Source organism: Microplitis mediator, chromosome 1 (genome assembly GCF_029852145.1).
Source record: "Microplitis mediator isolate UGA2020A chromosome 1, iyMicMedi2.1, whole genome shotgun sequence".
Lineage (NCBI taxonomy): Eukaryota > Metazoa > Arthropoda > Insecta > Hymenoptera > Braconidae > Microplitis > Microplitis mediator.
The window spans coordinates 12,702,368-12,727,273 of record NC_079969.1 but is presented as its reverse complement, the minus strand read 5'-3'; the positions used below and the strand labels follow the sequence as shown (position 1 = coordinate 12,727,273).

The 24,906-nt window shown below is 29.4% G+C and overlaps 1 long non-coding RNA gene across 1 annotated transcript; it reads left to right on the top strand.

Annotated features, from left to right (window-relative positions):
* Positions 1 to 2,112: 2,112 nt before the first annotated feature.
* Positions 2,113 to 20,362, top strand: LOC130676579 (uncharacterized). Its single transcript, XR_008991448.1, has 3 exons — positions 2,113 to 2,306; positions 2,388 to 2,580; positions 20,131 to 20,362. It is a non-coding gene; the product is annotated as an uncharacterized LOC130676579 (long non-coding RNA).
* The last annotated feature ends 4,544 nt before the right edge of the window (positions 20,363 to 24,906 follow it).

The window sequence follows — 24,906 nt, the reverse complement described above, 5'->3', positions numbered from 1 at the left end:
ACGTTTTTTTTTTAACAATGTACGTAAGTATTGTATTCTGCAAAGTATTGTTTCCACGCAAAATCGATTGTTAATGACTCGACAACTTGACTTAATTGCGATAACGTGATGTGGATTTCTTACAATTTACGGTGTTTTAGAAGAAAGATATAAAGCAATCGAGTTGAAGAAAAATTATATTCTTACAACTAAATGTAAACTCACTCAAATTTTTAAAAAATAGATGGAATATCATAGTATTTTTGCATCGAATTTAAGTATTACAGAAACAAAAGAAAAAGTAGGCAAGATGAAGTCTCTGGTATGTTGACTCAATTACATATATTTTTTAATTGAGTGTGTAAAAGTCACCGCAAATACGAATTGTATGTTCACAAGTACGCCATGTATTTGAGTAGATATTTCCCTTCAAATACGTGTGGCCTTTCAGCCAAAGTTGTAGGGTGTTTCGCCGCATTTAAAGCCGTGGCGTGTTTGGTCAACTCAAACCAAATTGACTCAAAGGTTTCTTTTTATCAGTGTATAGAAATTCAACTATTTTTTGAAGATTCAAAAGTACTTGGAAATATTAAAAAAATTAATTCGTTTTGAATCTTTTCTCATCTTTTTGGGTACGTCGATTCAAAACGATTCATTTTCATTCACTCTTAAAAAACGAGGTCGATTAAGTCGATTCAAAAGTATTTAAAACGATAAAAAAAATTTTTTTGACTCGTTTTGAATCGATCTGAATCATTTTTTCGAATGAGGAAATTAATTAATATGATTCTTTTTTTAATACCTTAATTCTGTGAATAGTAAGAACCCTACTGAAATTCGCTGTTTAACCGTTTTGTTTAGTTATAATTAAAAAATGTTCAAAACCTACAATTTCACAACATACAATGCTGTTTTGTTTGGGTCCTCTTTTTTCTCACGGCATATTTGTCAGTACCTATCTTTATCTAACTAACATGCTGGAATCATCTGTTATATATTTAATGTACAACGTTCAGTGCAGTCACTCTTTTTGCAGTCGCGAAATTTAAAATATGGAACATGAGAAATATCGCGAGACAAAAATTTTCCAAATTTTTTTTTCATGAGTCCATGAGTCGTGGAAAAATTTTATTAGCTAAACCAATGCATAAGTTGGTTAGCAAATTTATTCAGCTTTAATTTGCTTTCTTTAGCCCTGTACGACAATTTGTCGCAGAGATATCAGCCTACAAACGAAAAAGGATCTTTTTGGCTTTAATCATCGATATCTCAGCTACCAATGACCACACAGTAAATAGAGAGCCAGTTTTAAAAACTTGAATAAATTCCCTACAAGAGCCTGTCATCATTTTTGGGAAAAAAATTGTTTTTAATTTGTAATATCCATTAGAAATAAATCCAAAAAAATGACAACTTTGAGTTTTTCAATAAATCACCCACTACTCTGTAAATATCGTTGAAAAGTCTATAGACTGCAGTAAATGCAAGAAAAAGAGATAAAAAAATTAAATTCACAAAAAATGTCAAAGAAAAAAAATTGAAATTTTTTTGTGTTCGAAATTTTTTTTTTTTTGACATTTTTTGAAAATTTTTTTTTTTTCATCTTTGAGATTCCCAATCATTATAGTTATTTAACTAAAAGATAATATTATTTGATTCCAACAAATGTTTACTCAATGCCAAAGAATGCCCATCAAGTAAATATATTTGCCAGAATAATACGCAAATTTTTTTCCTCACTGTGGGACGATTTGTGGCGCGAAAATTCTCTGCTGCTCCACAGATTTTTTTTATTGCTCGTGAGCCCTGTATTTATTTCTTATATGCATAACTTACATGAGTACTTGTATGAATAATGCAATATTGAAATTAAAATTGAATCTTTATTTTTATAAAAATATTATTTTACAAAACTGCACGAGGGCACCTATTTATGAGATGTGTAACAACACATTCTGACGAACACTATGTGGAAGGGATACATACCTGATTGCTGAAGAGGTGGAGCCCAAAGCATTTGAATTCTTAATGTAGCGGTATCGTTGGGTTAGTTTGGTGGGGAGTCATCTGCCTAACAGCTTACGGCATGGACGAAAATGCGCTGCAAAGTAGTTTGCCGGTAGACAGAAAGAGTTAAAAAGAGCGGGTGCTAATATATTTTGAGTTATGAGACTATACGGGCTTCAAAAAGGTCAATGTAGTGTTTTTTCTTTAAAAATATAACCATAGTCGTGTATCAATCATTTGATTAGTTAAAAATTAAATGAGTTTTAATTTTAAAACGATTATGATGAACATTTAATCTGCATTAAAGAATCCCCAAAAAGGTACATCACGTATTCGTTAAGCATTAATAAATACAAGAATGTATAAATACATTTTTTATTTCATTTTAATACTTTTTTCAGTATAACAGTTAAGTGATAGTTTTGAAGTAACTTCCATTCATTATGAAGTTGAGTGTAAATTTATAAAATTAAAGATATTTATGTCAATGAAGATAAAAAAACGAAAGAAAAAAAAACTAAAAAACGTTTTGGTTTATCCAAAATAAGTTCTCATATGATTATAACGAATTTTTGATAAGCTTCCTGGTAGCAAGTATGTGACAATATTTTCATTATTATTTTTAAAAAGTTTGAAATAATTTCATGTATACTTACAATACATGTATTACATATTCCTATACTGACCTATTGCTGAAGTTTTCCTTAATTCTCTTACTTCTTAAAGGTCGTGATTCAAAAATTTTCGCAAATGCTTTTTAAACGTTTCTGATTGTCTATATTCTACATGAGTCGATCATTATATTTTTGGAAAATTTTCAGCGCATTCTATAGAATTTTCTAAAAGTAAGATACAATCTAAAACTAAAATAGTGAAATTCATGATAGAACATGAAATAAAAAGTAACTAGTTTTTTTTGGGAGATAATTAGCTTGCATTGTTATTTCATTTTATATAGTTGCGTTGCATGCAGCTACTAATTATCTCATTCAAAAACAAAAATGTTTTACTGATTCCTTTCCATTACCGTCAGACATGTTCAAATGAATTAATTAATGTGAAAAGCATATTGTCAATTAAGTAATATTCCCGCACCTTGTAAAAATAATTATTTCTGAAATCGAAAAAATCGAAGAAATCAAATTGTACATTAATATTAAATGTAATATTAAACTCTTAAACTATAGACTAGGGAAAAAGTAGCCGCGGTTTTTTAACTCTGTTGTGTTGAATTTACAAATTTTTTCTCGAATGCAATATATGTTTACTTTTTGATAATTTATTGTAATTTGAAAATTATAAGAGTGATTGTTAACATCCTGCTACGAAAACTAACGATTTTCGAAAATCGAGTTTTCATCAGATGTCGACGTTTAGAGGTCCTAAAAAGCTATTCTGACTAATTTCAAAATGACCTGACTTATGTATGCGTGTGTGTTACTCTTCTATAACCTCTTAACTAATAAACTGATTAGAAAGACTAGCCTGGAAATCGAAAAAGCTTATAAAGCGTGAACTTACCCGTAAATTTCAGATCACTCGATCAAGTCAAATCTGAGATATATAAGAATAACAAAAAAAAAATAAAAATATTTAGTTTTTTTGGAATTTCTCAGAAACGACTTCATCAATTAATTACAATATCTAATCTACTCTCGAACTTAATAAAGCGCTTCCATTATTACAAAAGCCATCTTGACCTTTCGTTACTCGCGCTTTGAGCGTGACGCCGCTTTTTTTGACTAAAATTGCAATAAAAGTTACTGTATGGGTATTTGTGACTCTATACTTAACTAATTCTCTTTTTGAAATTTATATTTTTGTTAAATTTGTTTATAATTAATAAATATACATTTTCAATATAAAGAAAGTATATTTATGTATAACAAGAATGTGAAAAAGCGGCACAATGCTCATTATGCGAGTTTAATCGTCAATACAATTTTTCTGATCACATTACCAAACGTACTGTTGTTACTGTGAAAAATAATTCATTATTGCATTATAATTTGGCAACGTCGGATTTCTTTTAGCATGGACGGCACAGTGCTCGCCACGCGATAAAAATCGTCGAGCGAGTGGACGCGAGTAACGAAAAATTAGTCGCTTTATTTTCTTCAGAGATTTCGTTGGAGAAAGAAATGGCAAAATTCGATTTTTTAAAATATCTTCGCAATGACTAAAGTAATCAATTTCAAATTTAATCAGATTTTAAATTCAATAAAATGCGTTGATTGCCGTATTATCCATCAAAATCGATTAATTCAATCAAGAAATATCATTGCTGTCCAAATCACCGTTTGTAGAGTATATTTTAGCACTCCATAATCATTGTAATCGTTTCATTAACTTCAGTAATATCATCAACGAAACTTTTGAAAAATTACTCTCTTGTGAATTTTTCTCAGTTTTCGATGCAGAGAAATCAATATTTAGTAATTAATGCACATTAAAAACTGCAAAAATTCAAATCATGATCATATATTAAGCCGCTGACTGAAATAGAATCAATATATTTTCAAGTTTTTCGATTAAATACGTTCTCCACTCTGTAATCAAGTGATATTTTTTCAGGCTCTACGTATTCACTGCATTCTTCTAATACATCGATTTGTTGATTTAAATCCTTCAATCCATCAAATGGGTTTTGAAAGTGACATTCATTTAATTAGTCTTCCATTTCAATATCATCAAGTAGTTGTCTGTTAAATTACATTTCAGAATTATTCTACTCATATTCAATCAGGAAAAATAAATAAGTTTCATTAGTATATAAATTATAAATTGACTTTTGTTTGTTAAAATATTCTAAACTTACCGTAATAATAGTGTAACATAAATAATAGTCTTTGATTATAATTTGCAATCAATCTCTGTCTAACGAATAAGCTTCGAAGTAGATGGCACGCTTTACTGCCGTGAAACTAAATTCACGGATTAGTCAGTTAATTAATTCAAAGCTACTGATCTTTCATTAAATTTTGTAACTACTGGAAAAATCAGTAACATTTTTACTGATTCAATTTAAGAGAGTAGACAGGTGCAAAGTTTCATATTAGAAATCATGTACAAGACTAATAAAACTTTGTGTTATGTGTTGTATTTCAAGAATTATACATGAACATTAAAGATATCTTGCTCAAGGTGTGTTGGTAGAGTTACTTGGCCATATATTGCACCAAAAATTATTTGCAGACTAACGCATATCTTGCGTCAGTTCCACTATAAACGTGCCATATTACACTGTCTATCTTACTTCTGCCTCTGTTAATTTATCACCTTCATTGGCACATTTTACAGAAGCTAAATGTCATAAATGAAATGAATTTTATTTTTTACTATGATAATTTTGATATTGTTTCTAGGTTTGTGATTTTCACATTTACTAAATTTCATCTGTAGTCAAATATGTATAACAGAATAATATATCTTTATTTTTTAATTTAGTAATAAGTATATAAACATGCAAAAACACATTCCAAATACTACCGCATTTATTATTTAGAATATATACTCAGTGTTAACATATAGTTTTCCCGTCGGATTGTAATGCCACTTGAGTATCACTTATAGATTCTGTAACGTGTGCCAATGGAAAAGAATAATTGACGGAGGTAGAAGTAAGATAGATAGTGTAATATGGCATGTCTTGAGCAGATCTGGCACAAGATATACGGCAGTGTCGCAAGCCATTTTTGGTGCAAGATATGACCAAGTAACTCTACCAACATGCCTTGAGCAAGATATCTTCAATATTCATGTACAATTCTTGAAATATAACATATAACACAAAAATTTTTCCCAAATAAATCATAATATAATCTGCTAAAGTTTTTTTGAAATCATACCAACCCTTTGTCTTTATGGTCTCTTTCGACCACCATATAATGTAATGTAGTTCATTCGTCAGTTTAAATAAAATTATCGACAATAAAATTAAAAAACCACCACTTTCAATATTTTTCTTGGATATTTCATGTATTAACGCACTTATATTGATTTTTAGCTAAGTATACTTTTTTTTTATTGAAAATAATTGTGAATGAATATTTAAAAAACGCTCATGCCTTAACTATCTTCGGTTCTAAAATTTCAAACTATAACACAAAACATAACTCTTTTGAGCTTGAAAAGCTCATAGTAAAAGGGAAGCGAAGGTATTTTCGGGCTCGAGGAGCTCGAAAGTGGATTCATACTACTGTTGTCGAGCTCTCTGAGCTCGAAAACAGCAGGAAGTTTTGGCCAACCGTTGCGAAGATTTTTATTTTATATTTTACGATAATTCTTTAAATTTTAATATGGGTTCAAAGTTAAGAGACTGATTTCAGTGTTGTGGTACAACCTTTATCATTACATTTTAAAGGTAATTTTATGGATGATTATGAATTTCTATATACTCATTCTTTAAATGATTGCCTTGCTCAAGTTAAAAAATTACGGAAATCGGTTGTATTTAAGAATTGATGGCAATTCGAAATTTTAAAATGATCGCGAAACACAACTTGACGGCTTCTCTTTAAAATACATTTTGAATAGAAGAACCTAGCTCATTACTGTACAGTAGACGTTCAAGCTGATAAAATAAGCTTCAATTTATAACTTCCCGCTAAGAAAATCAATGATTTTCGAAAATTTCGGGAAGTTATTATTTTCACCCCGATTCGCGAAAGTCGAAATTTCATCAGATGTCGACGTTTTGAGGTCCTAGGTAGCTATTTTGACTATTTTCAGAATGATGTCCGAGTGTATGTATGTATGTGTGTGTGTATGTGGGTATGTATGTATGTAAATTCTTTATAACTTTATAACTACCCGGGAAAAAATGATTTGGCCTAATTATATATAATTTATATATAATTATATATAGGTTATATATGATTATTTATAATACGTTATATATAATTAGATCTGAAAATTGGCCAGGTCTAATTATATATAATCATATATAAGTTATATATACTCATATATAATTAGATATGATTATGTATAATACATATATATCATATTTTATATATAATTAGATCCGAAAATTAGGCGGGTTTAATCATATATATGATTATGTGTAATTTATATACAATTACGTATGTTCATGTACGATTAATATTGAAGTATTCAGAGGGAAGTTTTTTTCTTAATTATACGTTTGCAATTATTCATAACAAATTATATTTCCCTCAAAATATATATACAGAGTATAATTAACGACTGTGCTACTAAATTTATTTATTTTTGTTATATAACATTTTATTACGTATTTATAGATAGGTAATATAATCATGTCATTAGACTATTAGTACTTACAAACGAAAATCACTAGAGTCATTTTTACTAATATATTAAAGAATATATATTCGTTATTTTTAAAAGTATATTTGGTGAAACTTCTTAACGTTAATTTTATGAGATCTCACTTATTATAATAAGTATTATAATAAGTATAATAATATAATAATTATATAATTATTAATATATATTATATAATTAGGCAAAATCATTTTGTCCCGGGATATAATTAGATCTAATTATATATAAGGCTATATAGGGGAGGGTGGGGCAGAGCGGCCCCCCTAAGCCAATTATTATTTTTTGTGGCTTTCAACCATAAGATCACTTTACTTTTGTCCTATTTCGAACAAATTTATGGACATTTTGCCAAAATTCTGAAAAAAAAATTTTTTTTTTTGTGGGGCAGAGCGGCCCCCCTCCAAAAAGTGATAAAAAAAATTTTTTTTTCGTTTTTTTTTTTTTTTAAATTGTTTTTATCATTAAGAATGTATTTCTTTCTCTTGACAACTATTTTTGGTTTTATATTACTCGAAAAAAATTTTTTAAAGTGTAATAAATCGTTCACTCACGATTACCTTAATTAATAATTGTTATTTAATAAAAAAAAAAATCAATTATATAGTTTTACTTTATTTCAAAAATTTATCAACTAAAAACAAAAATTTAATTTTTATAAATTTTTAGTGACCAAATTTGCCTCTTACATAGAGAAACGGCCGAAAAATATGAAAAAAAAATTTTTTTGGAACTTTCGGCTGGTCCATTTTGCCCCAGGTGTTATGCGTAGGGCTAGAAATGTGGAATTATACTAATTTTTTTTTAATTTGATGATAAAAATATGAAAAAATCACTTTTTCGAAATTTTGGGCTTGTCCATTTTGCCCCAAATGTCATGCGTAGGGATAAAAATGCGCAAACATATCGGATTTATAGTAATCAGACGAAAAAAAAAAAATTTTTTTTTTGATCAAAATTTCAGGGGGGCCGCTCTGCCCCACCCTCCCCTATACTTATATATAGGTCTACATATAACCATATATATTATATATATAATCATATATAATTAGGCAAAATCATTTTTTTCCCGGTCTAATCATATATAATTATATATTATATTCCATATATAATCATATATAATTATATATAATTAGGCAAAATCATTTTTTCCCGGGTAATGAACCGATTTGGATGGTTAAGGCAGCAATCAGAAGAGCTTGTTAGCCATAAACTTTTCTGAAAATTTCAGATCATTTGATCAAGAAAAATCGAAATTATTGGCGAATTACGAAAAAAAAAATTTTTTTTTTAGTTTTTTATTGATTTCTCAGAAACGACTTATACGATCGACTTCAAAATGTTATCAGTTCTAGAACTTAATACAACGCGTTGATTGCCGCCTTAGCCATCTCAATCGGATAATTCGTTCGAGAGTTATCGTAGGAGGAAGAAATGGTAAAACAGTTTCTTGCGAATATCTTTGAAACAACTAAATTACACAATTCCGAAATCTAATCAGCTTTAGAATTTATTAAAACGCGTCGATTGCTACCTCAACCATCACAATCGGGTCATTTGTCTAAGAGATATCGCGGGAGAAAGAAATGGTAAAAAACGGTTTTTTGCGAATATCTTTTAAACAACTGAACTAAACAATTCCAAAATCCAATCAGCTTTGGAACTTATTAAAACACATCGATTGCCCCCTCAACCATTAAAATACCCGATTTTCGAAGCTATTCTAGTAGAAAATCTACTTCCCGCGAACATATTACAATGGTTGCTGTAGTGGTTAAGAGAAATTACAGAAAAAAAAATTGGTATAATTATTGGAACGTTTGGTGTATTACATGATAAGTTATCTAAGGAAAATAGTGTAAAATGTTATTTTTAAAAATGTTTTCACAATTTATCTTAAACGAATCAACCGCTCAACATGATTCTTACTTTCATCGACACGTTTTGTGGAGTTCTTGAGCTTTTTAGAATTGTAATTAATGAATGCAGTTTTTTTAGGATCTTCGAAAAAAAAGTTTTCTACCATTTTTTTCTTCAAAGATATCGCTTAAACGGATCGACCGATGCAGATGATTTTTACGGCGAACGACGCATTGTACTGAATTCTACAACTGATTTAGTTTATAAATTAATTTAAAAATAATCGTTTCTTTCATTTTTTTCTCCCGCCTTCTCTTAAACGAATAAACCGATTGAGATATATTTTTCTTGTGTTTTATTACATTTCAAAGCTGAATAGATTTAGGAATTGATTGACTGAATCGTTTTTGAAAAATTTGAAAAAAACTAATAACACTTTTTTTTTTTATAATTTTTTAGTTAACTCAGAATTTATTCGATTGATCGATTTCAAAATAACGGGAAATCATACTTCTAGATAGCTCTTCCGATATTGCCCTAAGATCATTTTCGATCGGCAATAATCAGAATAGCTTCTTGGGACCGCCATGGACCGATAGTCGACATCTGATGAAAACTCGATTTTGAAAATCGAAGTGAAAACCATAATTTCCGAAATTTTTGTAGTTGAAACATAAACCCAGTAAACACATTGACGTAAATTTGGCGTCAGAGTGACGTTACGCTATGTCATCATTTACGTAAGATATAAGTCACGAATGAGTCAGGTGTGACTCATTATTTCACACTTTTTTACGTAAGATTATGATGTAAAACTAATGACGTATGCATGATGTAAATGTGATGTCTGTGTGACCTTCTATGACGTCAATATGACATATGGGTGATGTCAACATTATCAATTCGGAAAAAATATTTCGAAAAAGAAAAAAATTAAAGGAAATACCGAACTTTTGATTTGATCATTACCGCGCGAACGCATTGCGAATTCTGAAACAAGATTAGATAACGTTAAATGATGAAAAAATCCTGGGCGTCTGCTGGGTTCGAACACGGCTCCTCTTGGCTGGTAGTCTTGAACATTGCTCACTGGTCCACATCACGAGAGTTCAAATCTCGTGCTTAATTGATGTATTTAGAGTGAAATGCCGGAAAAGACAGAGTTAATAAGTTTTCGTGATGGATTTTTACAAAATTTAAAAAACTCCATGAACTTTTATGAAATTTTATAGAAGCAATATTTGTCGGCCTCGATGATAATTGTATGAAATTTCATTAGGTTTCATCAAATTTTTTAATTTTTTATTGTGATGTGAAATTTAAAAAATCTTATATAAAATTTTGCTAAACATTAAATAATTTCACAAAATCGTATGAAATTTAATCGATTGAAAAATTGTGATACTAAATTTTAAAATCATAAAAGCAAAAGAGTTCAAACTGTCGTTACATTTCCTTTGTCATCCTAAATGATACTGCACGACTCATGATGCGAAGCATCAGAGAGTGCTTTACGATCGAAAATTTTTTTTCGCCTCACTTTTTTCGATATATCATTTAAAAAAATGAAGTTAATTTTTTATGCTCACGCTAATGTTTTAATCTAAAACGTCTGAATAATCTATTATCGAGTTTATCGATTACTTTGACCCCAAAAATGTTCGACGTTTAGTTGTTATTTTTACACATTTACACATGTTTGAAAATTCATTCTATGATTGTTTTATTTCAATAAATAGATGATAAAAAACTATGACTCGGACATTACATCAGCATTGCGTAAAATACTGAGTTGTCACTGATGTGAAGATATGATTTAAGAGTGACATCCACATTACGTATAACCGTGACTTTGCTACTGACATAAATGTATGATTTTAAAATTACGTCATTATGATATACGGATAATGACTTTATTACTACGTAACAATGTGATGTAGATTCTATGTCAAACGTACGTAATACATGAGTCATAACTGTGACGCCGTACAAGAGTCATGCTTACATCAATATGATGTCACAAGCTTTACATCATATTAAAGTCATGTAGAACGTCAGATTGACATCAAATTTACATCAGATGTCGTGACATTGCTATGGCCTACGTATGACGTCAAAATAAGGTCATGTGTTCACTGGGAAAGTCGACTTACATTCTTAAATAAATATTTTGCACTTACACGCAGAGATTGTTATTAAAAATTACTCAAAAAGTTTGATATTGTGAGAAAATGTAAATGTCTAAATTTTTCCCATGCACATTGTAAAATATACTACTTGATAGTATGTAAATGAAGTGCAATTTCTACTATCAACATAGTAAAAATTTAATTACTGGCTAGATGTTCTTACAGTACCAATCTTTATGGGTAATTTTTATCCCAAAATTCTCTGCGTATAGAAAATGGTAATATTTTAAATCCTTTTAATCAATTATATTCGGTATAAGTCTATATATATATATATATTGTAAAATATATAATGTCAACGATAAAGATTGATATATTTAAAAACATGGAAGCCTTCATAAATATCAAATCATGTATTGGAACATATAATCGTTGATCTAATTGATTATATCGTAACAATATACTATCCATTATATCAAAGATTGTAAAGACGAAAATATTAATTGACATAATAAACTGATGTATTATATTAAATATATAGTTGAATAATATATTTAATATACATATTGATACATTGATATTTTTGCTCGAAAAATATTACGTGTTAGCCATATATTTTACAATATATTATTTACAATAAAATACTCTTTCATATTGGACGCTTTTATTAATATCATTTTGACAAATTTGTTCTTGATCAAATATAAAAAATTATCGAAATAAATAATAATTTTTAATATACCATGTTTTTAAATAGACTAAAAAGTATAAAATAATTTATATTGCAAATGGGCATTTCACATTGCAAATCGCTTCGAATAGTTTCTTTTAATCAGGGTTATCACACAGTGTTTGTATGTTTGTCTTCCAGTGATCAGCTATGTTCAAGAATATAATAACTCATCCAGAAATTAGTTTTAAATTGATTAGAAAAATTTGTACTGAACAACATTCGTATTCGTTTGTTTGTCAACAGAAAAACAAGCGAATACGAACATTGTTTTTATTTTATTTTTATTTTCTCCCTCTTCTACTTCTTTCTCTTCTTTTTTTTTTTTTCGTTTTCTTGCATTGTCATCTAACTCTGAGCTATGTTCAAAATTTAAAGTATCTAGCTTATCGGGAAGATAGTTTAAAATCAATTAGAAAATTTCACCCGAACAGACATACATGAAAATAAGTTAATAAAAACGTGGTGACGTGGCAGAAAAGTACTGATTTTCAAAGTTATAAATGACTAAATTTACAATAGAGAATGAAATATTCAAATTTTCGATACTTTCAATAATCATCCATTGTTCTCAATAATGGAAATAATTTTTTAACTTCTCACTGAGAAAATTAAAAATTTTCAAAAAAAGGGAAGTTATTGGTTTTGGTCCGATTTTCGAAAACCAAATTTCTAACAGATCTGGACGTTTCGACGTTCTAGGGAGCTATTGTGACTATTTTCAAAATGATGCCCGAGTGTATGTACATACCCGCATGAAAAAACTTTATATGTGAGAAAATATATTTTAAAATATATGAATCTCATAATGTAATATATTGTACAATATAAAAAAAATACTTATATTTTTGCCGTATTAATAGATGATAATATATTTAAAAAAATATATTGCTACAAAATATTAACTATATGTTTATCAATGTAACTTTTTTTATGTATGTTTAACATACATACTTTGTTATATCTTTTTTTATATTTATATATTGTATATAAAATATATTATTTATATATGTTTTCCAGTATATTGCATAATATATGGTACTATGCATATTTTCCGTCAGATGGTGTGTTACATAATAAAGACGATACAATTTAGCTTGTAATTTTTATGTCTATCTATCGAGCAGTTTTTCAAAGAATATATGTATAAAAAGACTATAATTTTCAATATATCGTGAAAAATATAATTTATAATATATTAGACAAATATAACTTCAATATACCGCAAACCATAGATTTAAACATATACGTTCTTCCATATATAATCAATTATATAGACACAATATATATCACTAATTATATGATTCAAAATATATGGAAATATATATAAAGTTAATTAACTTCCCACTAAAAAAATCGATGATTTTCGAAAAATTCGGGAAGTAATTGTTTTCACCCCGATTTTCGAAAATCGAATTTTCATCAGATGTCGACGTTTTGAGGTTCTAGGAAGCTATTCTGACTTTTTTCAGAATGATGTCCGAGTGTCTGCGTGTGTGTGTGTGTGTGTGTGTGTGTGTGTGTGTGTGTGTGTGTGTGTGTGTGTGTGTGTGTGTGTGTGTGTGTGTGTGTGTGTTTGTGTGTGTGTGTATGTATGTGTGTCTGTTAGGGTGATTCGTTTTGAACGACTATTTTCTTTTTTCACTCCCACTTGAAAATATTGTTATAGACATGGAAAAAAAAATTCCCTGCAAGTTTCAGCCCTTAATTTTAATTTTAAGTACTTTATATTTGATTTTGAAGTTTTCCCATTTAAAATACATAGGAAAGTTGGTAATTTTTTTTAATTCTCTATAACTCAGCCGCATTTCAAGTTATCGGGTCGCCGTTTGCGGCATTTTGTAGGCAATTTGATACTCTTCAAAAGTCTCCTTAATAGTTTTACTCGGACTCTAATTGTTTTTTCTGTATTGGTTCTGAAAATAATTTTTTTAATAATAATTTGGGTTTTTAGTTAATATTAACTAAACAACGAAATTTACAGAAAAAGTGCAGATAACGATTTTTTAGGAAATTTTATTCGCTACAAAAAAGGTCCTCTTAGTTAAGTGGCTCAAGTTCTTCGTTCACGTGATGTAGGGATTTTAGTAATCATGTAAATAAAATATTTGTCAAAAATTTTTCCGAAGTTCATCAATTTGACCCCTTCTGATTTTAATGACTGGATTTAATTAATGAAAGGAAAATTATTTACTGATTTAAAATTGAAATGAAATTGCATTTGGTGGAATTTTTTGACAAATATTTTATTTACAAAATTACTTAAATCCCTATATCACGTGAACGAAGCACTTGAACCACTTAACTAAGAGGACCTTTTTTGTAGCGAATAAAATTTCCTAAAAAATCGTTATCTGCACTTTTTCTGTAAATTTCGTTGTTTAGTTAATATTAACTAAAAACCCAAATTATTATTAAAAAAATTATTTTCAGAACCAATACAGAAAAAACAATTAGAGTCCGAGTAAAACTATTGAGAAGACTTTTGAAGAGTATCAAATTGTCTACAAAATGCCGCAAACGGCGACCCGATAACTTGAAATGCGGCTGAGTTATAGAGAATTAAAAAAAATTACCAACTTTCCTATGTATTTTAAATGGGAAAACTTCAAAATCAAATATAAAGTCCTTAAAATTAAAATTAAGGGCTGAAACTTGCAGGGAATTTTTTTTTACATGTCTATAACAATATTTTCAAGTGGGAGTGAAAAAAAAAAAATAGTCGTTCAAAACGAATCACCCTAGTGTCTACGCAAGTAAACTCTTTGTAATTTTTTAACTAATGAACTGATTTGGATGTTGAAGGCGGCAATCGAAAGAGCTTGTTGGCCATCCATTTTCCTAAAAATTTCAGATCATTTGATCAAGTAGCCCTGATTAAGAGAAACGATTCGAAAAAATTTGCAATGTTAAATACCCATAAAGGCGGTTTAAAAGTATTTAAAGTATTCAAAAGCATTAAAAAGTATTAAAAATTTTTTTTTTTTCAATCGTTTTAAATCGTTTTTTTAATACGGGAGACTCGAAAATATTGGCGAATTACGAAAAAAATTTTTTTTTTTAGTTTTTTATTGATTTCCTAGAAACGAATTAAATGATCGACTCCAAAATCTGATCAGCTCCAGAACTCACTAAAATGCGTCGATTGCCGCCCAACCATCAAAATCGGTTAATTCGTTCGCGAGATATCGTGAGAGAAAGAAATGCGAAAAAACGGTTTTTTTCGAAAACAATAGCATGCAAAAGTATGAGGGAAGTTTTGAGGCTGGCCTGCAGGGTCAACCGATAGACAGTTTTTTATATTATACTTTATAAATTACATGTATAGCATCCACATAAGACTAAAATATATTGAGCATTACATGAGATAATATATATAGAAAAATATAAAACATTACATAAATTGAAATATATTATTAGAAATACATAATCCGATACATGTAAAAAACATATATTCATAAATAGAGATATTTTTGCCACCATATGTTTATCACATACTCACCATATATGTTTTTTAATATTTTTAACAAAATATGTAGCTTTTTCATGCGGGTACGTACACGGAAAGAAAATTATGGGAAGTTTTCCTATGCATTATGGGAATGGTTCCCATAATGGTATGGGAATAGTACCTATACTACTATAGGGATGGTTCCCATATATTATGGGAACCATCCCCATAATAGTATGAGAATAGTTCCCATACCATTATGGGAATGGTTCCCATAATGATATGGGAATGGTTCCTATACCATTATGAGAACCATTCCCATAATATTATGGGAATGATTCCCATATCATTATGGGAACCATTCCCATAATGGTATGGGAATCATTCCCATACTATTATGGGAATTGTTCCCATATTGGTATAGGAACTATTCCTATAATATTATGGGAACTATTCCCATAATGTTATGGGAACCATCCCTATAATATCATTAAATTTTTTTTTGCACAATAGTGTAGAAATTTCCCAAAATTTGAATTTTCTTGAATGTTTTGTGCTGACAAAAAATTCTTGTTAAAAATTTTAATGTTTTTTTGCCAAATACGATTTTTTTTTTCAATGTTTGAATTTTTGTTTTTATGTTTAATAATATTTCTGTGTATTGTAGAAGTGATTACCGCACTTCTTTAAATTAATTTTTTCATGATAATATGGGAACCATTCCCATAATATTATGGGAATGGTTCCTATAATAGTATGGGAACTATTCCCATAATATTATGGGAATGATTCCCATAATGGTATAGGAACCATTCCAATTGCATTATGGGAATCATTCCCATAATATTATAGAAAGTATTCCTATAAATTATAGGAACCATTCCTATAATTATAGGAACCATTCCTATAGTGTTATGGGTATCATTCCCATAATTATTGGAACTATTCATATAATCATGGGAAACATTCCTATAATTATAGGAACCGCTCCCATAATTTATGGTCGTAATTCCTATTATGGTATAGGAAAAAATTTCACAAAATTATGGGAACCGCTGCCATAATTTTCTTTCCGTGTACGTAAATATTCTGTAACTTTTGAACGGATAAACCGATTTTGATCTCCAAGGTTGCATTCGACGCAGCTTATTAATTCCTACAGGCTGCAAAGAATTGACCTTGATCGGCGCGGTGCGTTCGGATATATTCCAAAAATAAAATTTTTTCAAAAATATTTTTTCGGATAACATGTAATGTGCTCAATGGATAAATTCCAAAATCTAATCAGCTCTAAAACTTTATAAGCCGTGTCGAATGTCATCTCAACCATGAAAATTGGTTTATTTGTCCGAGAAATATCGTTGAAGAAAGAAATGGTAAAAATAGTATATTACACTCCTCGGGAAGTAAATAAGAAAGCCTCAGATCACATGTTTGTTGATCTCGGCTTCGCCTCAGCCAACAATTACATGTGATCTGAGACATTTCTTACTTTACTTCCCTCGGTGTGTAATATACTATTTCGCGAATATCTTTAACACGACTGCACTAATCACTTCCAAAATTTAATTAGCTCGAAAACCTCCTAAAACGCGCTGATTGCTACATTGATCATCAAAATCCGTCAATTAGTTTTAAAGGTATTGACGACGAAGTGTTGAAAAAATGACATTTTTTGTCATTTTTCCCGGATAAATCATGATATAATGTGTTTGATTTTGAAAAGCTGATAATAAACAATGGCATCCAAAAGTATTTTCAAGCTCGAAGAGCTCGAAAATGCATTCACAACAATTTTTTTGAGTTCAAGGAGCTCGAAAACCACAGAGTCTTGAGGTTGGCCCGCAGGGCTAACCGATGCCCAGATTTTTTTATTCGCAACAAATACCCTGATTAAACAAAATGATTTGATTAGATTAAAAATGATCAATATTTTAATAATTTTCAATCCTTCTAAATCATGTACATCAGTTTTGAAATTTCGCGATTGATTATACCAAAATATTATTACTGTAAACACGTCAGAATATAAAATGATTTAAAACGATTCAAAATTTTTAATCGCATCTAATGCTTTTAAGTCCTGAAATAATATTCGAATTTCTGTTACCGATTATGATATGAAATGATTTGGCCAATATTTAAAATTGGTAATCATTCCGGATACTTTTTAATCCTAAAAATATGATTTGAAAATGTTAAAATTTTTTTAATCATATCAAATAATTTCTTTCAATCAGGGTATTGTCATAGCAATTTAATCGAACACTTTTCCAAAAACAAGTTTTATATCTGTCCTAACATAAATTGTCTAGTTAATGTGATCTTAATTCATTTGACTCACAATTTTGTTTTAATATTGAAAAGTGATATAGTTTTATTTTACAAAAATTGAAGGAATCATTTTTTAATCATATGATGCGTACACTATTGATATTATATTCACAAAAAATAATAAACAATTTTTGTTATAAAACTGTTAAATAGTAATTCAATTCATTAACAATAATTTATGTATTCAGTACGTTTTTAACAGATATTTCCAAAAAAAAAAAAATAACATTTTTTTATTTGTCGACGAATAGAAACTTTAGCATTATACTATTTATGACTCAGTTTTTGTAATCTGTATATATCTAAGCAATAGAGATTATTTTCAGAGATCTAAGGATTGTGATTCATATTTCCAAGATTTCGTTAGATATAATCCATATTGCATTTGAATATGTAATTGTCAAATAATGGTAAAACTATAAATAAATCTCGGAAAATTTAAGATAAATTCGTTCAATGCAGTCCTTATATATTTAAGGTTCTCTACAATATTGATCATAAAAAAAATCTTATATTTGTCGACTTAAAAATATATAAAATATGCAGCTAACGACGAAATTGTAATGCACGGTTAACGACGTGACACGCTGTGCTGGTAACCCATAAACGGTAATCTCGTGGGGAGAGAGGCTAGGTAAGAGAGAGTAGGGTGAAGTTTGGGAACGTTATGCTTTCGTATGCAAATAACAGCACACCTGGAGTAAAGGATGTATGCAAATCAAGCTTTGCCACGGTTTCGTTGTCAACAAAAAACTTTTGCATTGCGTCCTTCTAAGCAATCAGAATTTTAACTACATAAGTTTTATCGTAGTGAAAAAACTATCTAAATAATTAACATTAAAAGTCGTCATAACAATTTATCGTATGAATTGCAGTGCTTCAATTATATATATTTATTTAAATTAGAGTAGAAAAAAAATTCTCCTAAAATATTAGCTCTTTAAATTAATATCAATATAACTCATCAGAAATTAGCCTATACTGAATTGGCCCATTCTTACTTGCGATGAATTTTTAACGTTCTACAAAAAAGGTCTCTTACTATTTTTTTATCTATCCACTATTTTAAAAACTATTCAAATTCAAAGTTGAATTTACGGTTGAAAGTAGATTTTAATAAAAGTAAATTTTAATATTATTTAACTTTTCAGTAAAGCTATCAGTTTTATCAAAAAATGTCATAATACCCGTTTTGGAGATCATCTCATTTCTCATAAATTATCGCTTACTAAGTTGTCAAAATTTTGAAATGCTTTTCAATTCTTTGCATGTGAACGTCAATTTGCTTAAAAAAATCGTGCTTTACACAATTGGGATTGGTAATGAAATTAAAAATAAGAAACTTCTTATGTAAACAGTAATTATTTAGGATGACCAGAGCATAGGAAAAAGAATCATACCCTTTCTGTTTAGAAAATCTCATAGAATCCAATAGATTCTCATAAATTCCCTTAGAGATTTGGAAAGAATGAATGAGTTCTATGAGAAGTGCTATAGTTAAGTATAGGGCCTTATACATACAGCTATAAGAATCTATCGGATTTTTTAAGCAGGGCTTATTGAAGTAAAAATCACTTATTGACATTATTTGTTTTTGTTCAGAAAATTTGATCGATAATTCAAAGAGGTCCGAGCCAAAAAAAAAAGATTTACTAGTTAGTAATTAGCTCTTAAATAAGAATATGACTTTCTTTCCTATACTTTCATCATCATTAAATAGATAGTTTTTAGTTCGAAAGTCTACTTTATTTTAATTTTATTATCGATCCCAAAGTTTCAAGAGACGATCTTTTCAAGGAAATTAACGTTTAAACGCAAATGACTGATGATCATTTCGGACTTTCGAAAACTAAAAAACTTTAAAAAAAAGAGACATTTTTAATAGAAGGTCAATTTCTAACCATAGTACATATATTAGCCTTTTGAGCCGACTAATTGACTGATGAGTTATAAAATTCCAAAGTTTAAAAAAAATTCGTATGTTATTTAAACGAGACAAAAAAATCGCGATGCATTACCTCTTAATATTAATATTAAGAACTCATATTCCAGCAGGGATCTTTGTTTTTCGATATTTGCAACAAAATTTTCAATAAAACTTAAAAAATAAAAAATATATACATATACATGTTCGATTTATTTGGCCTACCCTAATATATATTTCTATAACAGCTGAATGCACCAACGAATTCCTTCGTAGAAGTGTTAATCAGATGATAAAGCACGAAAAATAATTCACGTATTCAGTTGAATTTTAAAACTATGACACAAAATGCTTGACATCGAAAATTTAGCTGTAGAAATTTGTTCAATAAAAGAAAAACATTTTTTTCTTTTAGGATATTCGAAGGTCATATAAAAAAACCGGTTGATTCAAGGCAGACTATAAAACAAGCAGGAAAGGTGATGCCTACTTACCTATTCAGCGAGTCCTCAATCTATTATGATATATTCTAATGGGTATGACAAAAAATTATATGAATAGTTCATTGTTTAACTTAAAAAAATTTTTAAATAATATTTTATGTCGCGATTTATACAATTTCTATCAATTATAAATAAATTGTTATACCCAACCTAATGTATGATAATGCTTCTGAAAAATAAAAATCCTTTAAAAATTTTAAACAGATAAATTAATTTTTGAAGTTCACTTAGATATGTTAAAATTAAGAAATAGCCAAAATTTATTTTTTTCATAAGTACTATCATATAATAAAAAATTATAGAGATAATAATGATAAATTTATTTACCAAAGATAACATAAAAATTTGATTGTTACAAATAAGCTTGACAAACTATTTTTATTATTGTGAGAAATTTTGATTTTTCATCACAATCTACCCACACTTTGAATGGTAAAATTAATAAGAATTCTTTATTTTTATTATTTATACTAATTCAACTTGGAAGAATAATAATTGATTGTTGTCATTTCTTGTAATGAAATATAATGTAAAAATATCTTCAAAACAGAAAAATCATCCGTAAAAGATATCTAAAAGATTTTACAATTTAATTTTCAAATTCACAGGTAACCGTTGGATAGCAAGGATGTGTTTCGATTAGTAGCTTACATTGATCTGACTAAAAAAAGTTTTATATAATACATGCTCAAAGTAAACGCTGTTATAAATGCCTAACATCGGCTTGTTCACTAAACACTGATAGTTTCTGAATGGTCGGATGCAGTGATTAATTTTTCTTAAACCATCAGCACTCCCGTTATGAGCATTTTGCTCACGCTCGATTTTAAACGTAAATAAATTTTTTTTTCAAATGTAACGAATTATTGAAATTTTTTCTATCTGTGAATAATTATATCTATTTTTACACTGTTAACAGAGCGGTGTTAAAATAAAATTACACCAGTGTAGGAGGAGTAATTCACCGGTGTTAAAAATACCGGTGTTAAAGCGGGGTAAACTGCGTCCGCTTAGAGTACTAGCTTTGGAAAGCTTATAAAACGCAAAAAATAACTTGACACACACCCACACACACAAATTCACGAGCGCACACACGCAAACACGCAAGCGCACACATGCACACACTCTCACACAAAAGCGCACACACACGTGAGCTCACACACACGAGCTCACAGACATGAGCTCACATGCACATACGCGGGCTCTCGCACATGAGCTCACGCACGCACACACGCATGAGCTCACACATGCACACACATGAGCTCACACATGCACACACATGAGCTCACACATGCATACACATTAGACTGATTCAAAAAAATCGACTAATTTTTTTTTTCTTCATTATATCGAAAATATTGTTGGAAATGACGAAAAAAAAATACTGTGAAAGTTTGAGCTCTTAATATTAATATTAACAACTGCTGCATCGCAATTTTCTATTTCCCGTTTAAATAACATGGGAAAATTTATTTTTTAAGTTTTGGAATTTCGTAGCTCACGGTGGGACCAATACTTTTGAATGTTCAAGAAATATTCTTATGGGAAATTTGACGCTTTACAAAAAAGGTCTCTTATAATTTTTCGATATTTTTATTTCTTCAAAAGTAATTCGAAGTTAAAGTTAGATTGACGATAAATTTTTACATTTTTTGACGCAACCATCAACTTTATCCGAAAATTTTAGAGGACATTTTTTGTAGAGCATTTTATTTCCTACAACTTATCTCAGAGAAAATTTTCGATATTTCTCATAGGTCGTAAGTTATGCGCAATTAACTGAAAATTTAATAAAATTAATTTTAATCAACAAAATTTAGATCATTTAAGAAAATTTTCAGTTAATTGCAAATAACATACGACTTATGAGAAATATCGAAAATTGTCTCTAAGATAAGTTGTAGGAAATAAAATGCTCTACAAAAAATGTCCTTTAAAATTTTCGGATAGAGTTGATGGTTGCGTCAAAAAATTTAAAAAATGTAAAAATTTATCGTCAATCTAACTTCGACATCTGATGAAAACAAGGTTTTCGAAAATCGGGGTGAAAACAATAACTTCCCGAATTTTTCGAAAATCATCGATTTTCTTAGCGGGAAGTTAAAAAAATGTTTATGTTCGGTTACTCACGTAACTGCTCATATTCCTTCCGCAGTCTGCGGTGTTCGGAATTATTCGGTTGAATTCGTTAAAGTTCAAATTACGTTTATTAATCTTAAATAAATTACAATTACCATTTATTTATTTATTTATTTGTTTATTATTATTCTTTTAATACATATAGTAATTAATTTATAAGAAATATTGTCTTGTTTAAAATTTTAAAAATTTTTTGGTGCCTGCGCTTTGAGCAAGAGCAAAACTCTTATCACCGCGGGGGTAAAGTACACCGAAAAGCCAACGGGAGTGCTGACGGGTTAAGGAGGTTCAAGCGTCACTAAATGACTCAAAAAAGCAACTAAGCTTTTTCATTTTTTCAGCTGACAAAAATATGATTAAAATTTTTTTTTTAATTATAGGATTATTCGTTGTTTATTTGCACACATTCATTAATGTTTAACATAGTAAAGGATTTTAAATACTTCCATACACTGTAAAAAATTCGCGGAGTGAATGCGGATTAAATCCGGAGTTAATGCGGAGTGAATGAATTTTTAATTATTCACTCCCCTCGGAGTGAATTTCACTCCGGAGGGAGTTTTGAAAATATTATTAAAAAAACAATAACTCCACTAAATAAAATCTTACACACACGCACACAAGCACGCGCCCTCAGGCACATACTCGCACACACACTCACATTGTTTAATGGTTTAATATAAATTAATTCAAGCTTTAAAACTCCGGACCGGAGTGAATTGGGAGTGAAATAAAATCCGCGTCACTCCGAGATCACTCAGCTAAAAAAAACTCCCAATTCTGCACGCGGAGTGATTTTCTTAAAAACTTCGGAACTCCGAGTGGCGGAATGAATGCGGAATGATTACGGATTTAAATTAAATCCGGATTCACTCCCGATTTTTTACGGTGTAGTAAAAATTTTAAATAAGATATGGCAACAATACTCTTTGATAGATATGTGGACATGTGTGTGACCGTACATGAACGTTAAAGTCAGGTGTATAGCAAAAGTTTAAATAAATAATTTCCCTTCATTAGGCGGTTTTTTTTTGGTTTTAAAAATAAAGTTTATTTTTAAATTTGTCAATATACATAAGTAAGTAATAAATTTGCTTACAAAAACTTATTTTTTAATGTGAGAATATTTGGTGGTAGTCTTCTCTTTGAAGCTTCTCTCCACTAGAGTTTTATGAACATTTAACAATATAAATAAATAATAGAAATTTAAATGTTAATTAAATACATACGTTATTGAACTTATGCTATGGAAAAAATAAAATTAATTTAAATTAAAAAAACCATTCCTTCATTAGGCGGCAGAGGCAGCCGAGCGGTTCTCGTGTGGCTCGGGCGATCACCCAAGTTAAGCAGCATCGAGCATGATTGCTACTTGGTTGGGTGACCGCTTAGCCACGCGTTGAGCTCGAGCAGAGGTCTCTGACCGTTAGGCGCGAGATGAAGATGTAGTGATCGGTAAAATGGGAATTTTATTGATCACTAGAGCCTCACCCAAACCGAACTGTAGTAGCAATGGTTGTCTCTGTAGTTTCTCTTGCCGCTATACTCCCACAGCAAAGGTGGGGGGGGGGGGGGTGTCACCGTAATGATACGGTACAGTATAAGCACAAGTCGGGTAACATCCGCACAATGAAGACAGAAAAAATAAAGTGTAAAAGGCCGTGAATGCGGCTATACACTTGAACAATTAAAAATAATAATATTATTAATTTCTCTTCACTTAAGAATGGCATAAAATATTTATCTCGAAAATTGTCTTACTATATTTTATGTTTACTTAAAAATTGAAGTTTCTACCGAGGAGACCAAAAATAAAATTTTTTTATTTTTGTTATGTTTTTAAAATTGGCGCCATATAACAATTGTCTTTGGGGTTGTAAAAACTTTACCCTAAAAACTAGTTGGTATAAATCGTATGGAAAGTGAAAAATTGTTGGATTTCAGACTTCTATACGATAATTATAGTTTGAAAGGACTAAACATGTTTTAGTAATAGATTGACAAGAAGTTATGATAAGAATTCCAGAGTTTGATGCAGTCTTATTAAGTCATATGACTTAGGTGCGACCACACAACAATGATGCCAACTGATATAGAACGATGTAAGCTGTATGATTTTTTTATTATAATATAAAGATACTGTAAAACCAAATCGTGAAGGAGTCCATATGTATAGAAAGAGATAGTGATATGACAAGTGATATTACTATCTCTTTCTATCTTTAATTCATTATTTGAAAATTACTTTATTGTCAACAAAATACAATTACGACGGTCGGTACTTATTCAACAGATGAACACAAAGGAGGCTTCAGATGCCTACACACTTTCGTTCTAACAGTGCAAAGAACAAACTACACATCTCGACAACTAGCTATATAACTCCTAACTTTTTTAAAGTAACTGACATAAACCTTTTTCACCATTCTATAATTCTTACAATTGCTTACGGTTTTTTCATCATAATGGTTCTAAATGAATTCAGAATATAAACATACGGACTCTTTCACAATATGGTTTTACAGTATCTTCCCAGTGAACACATGACC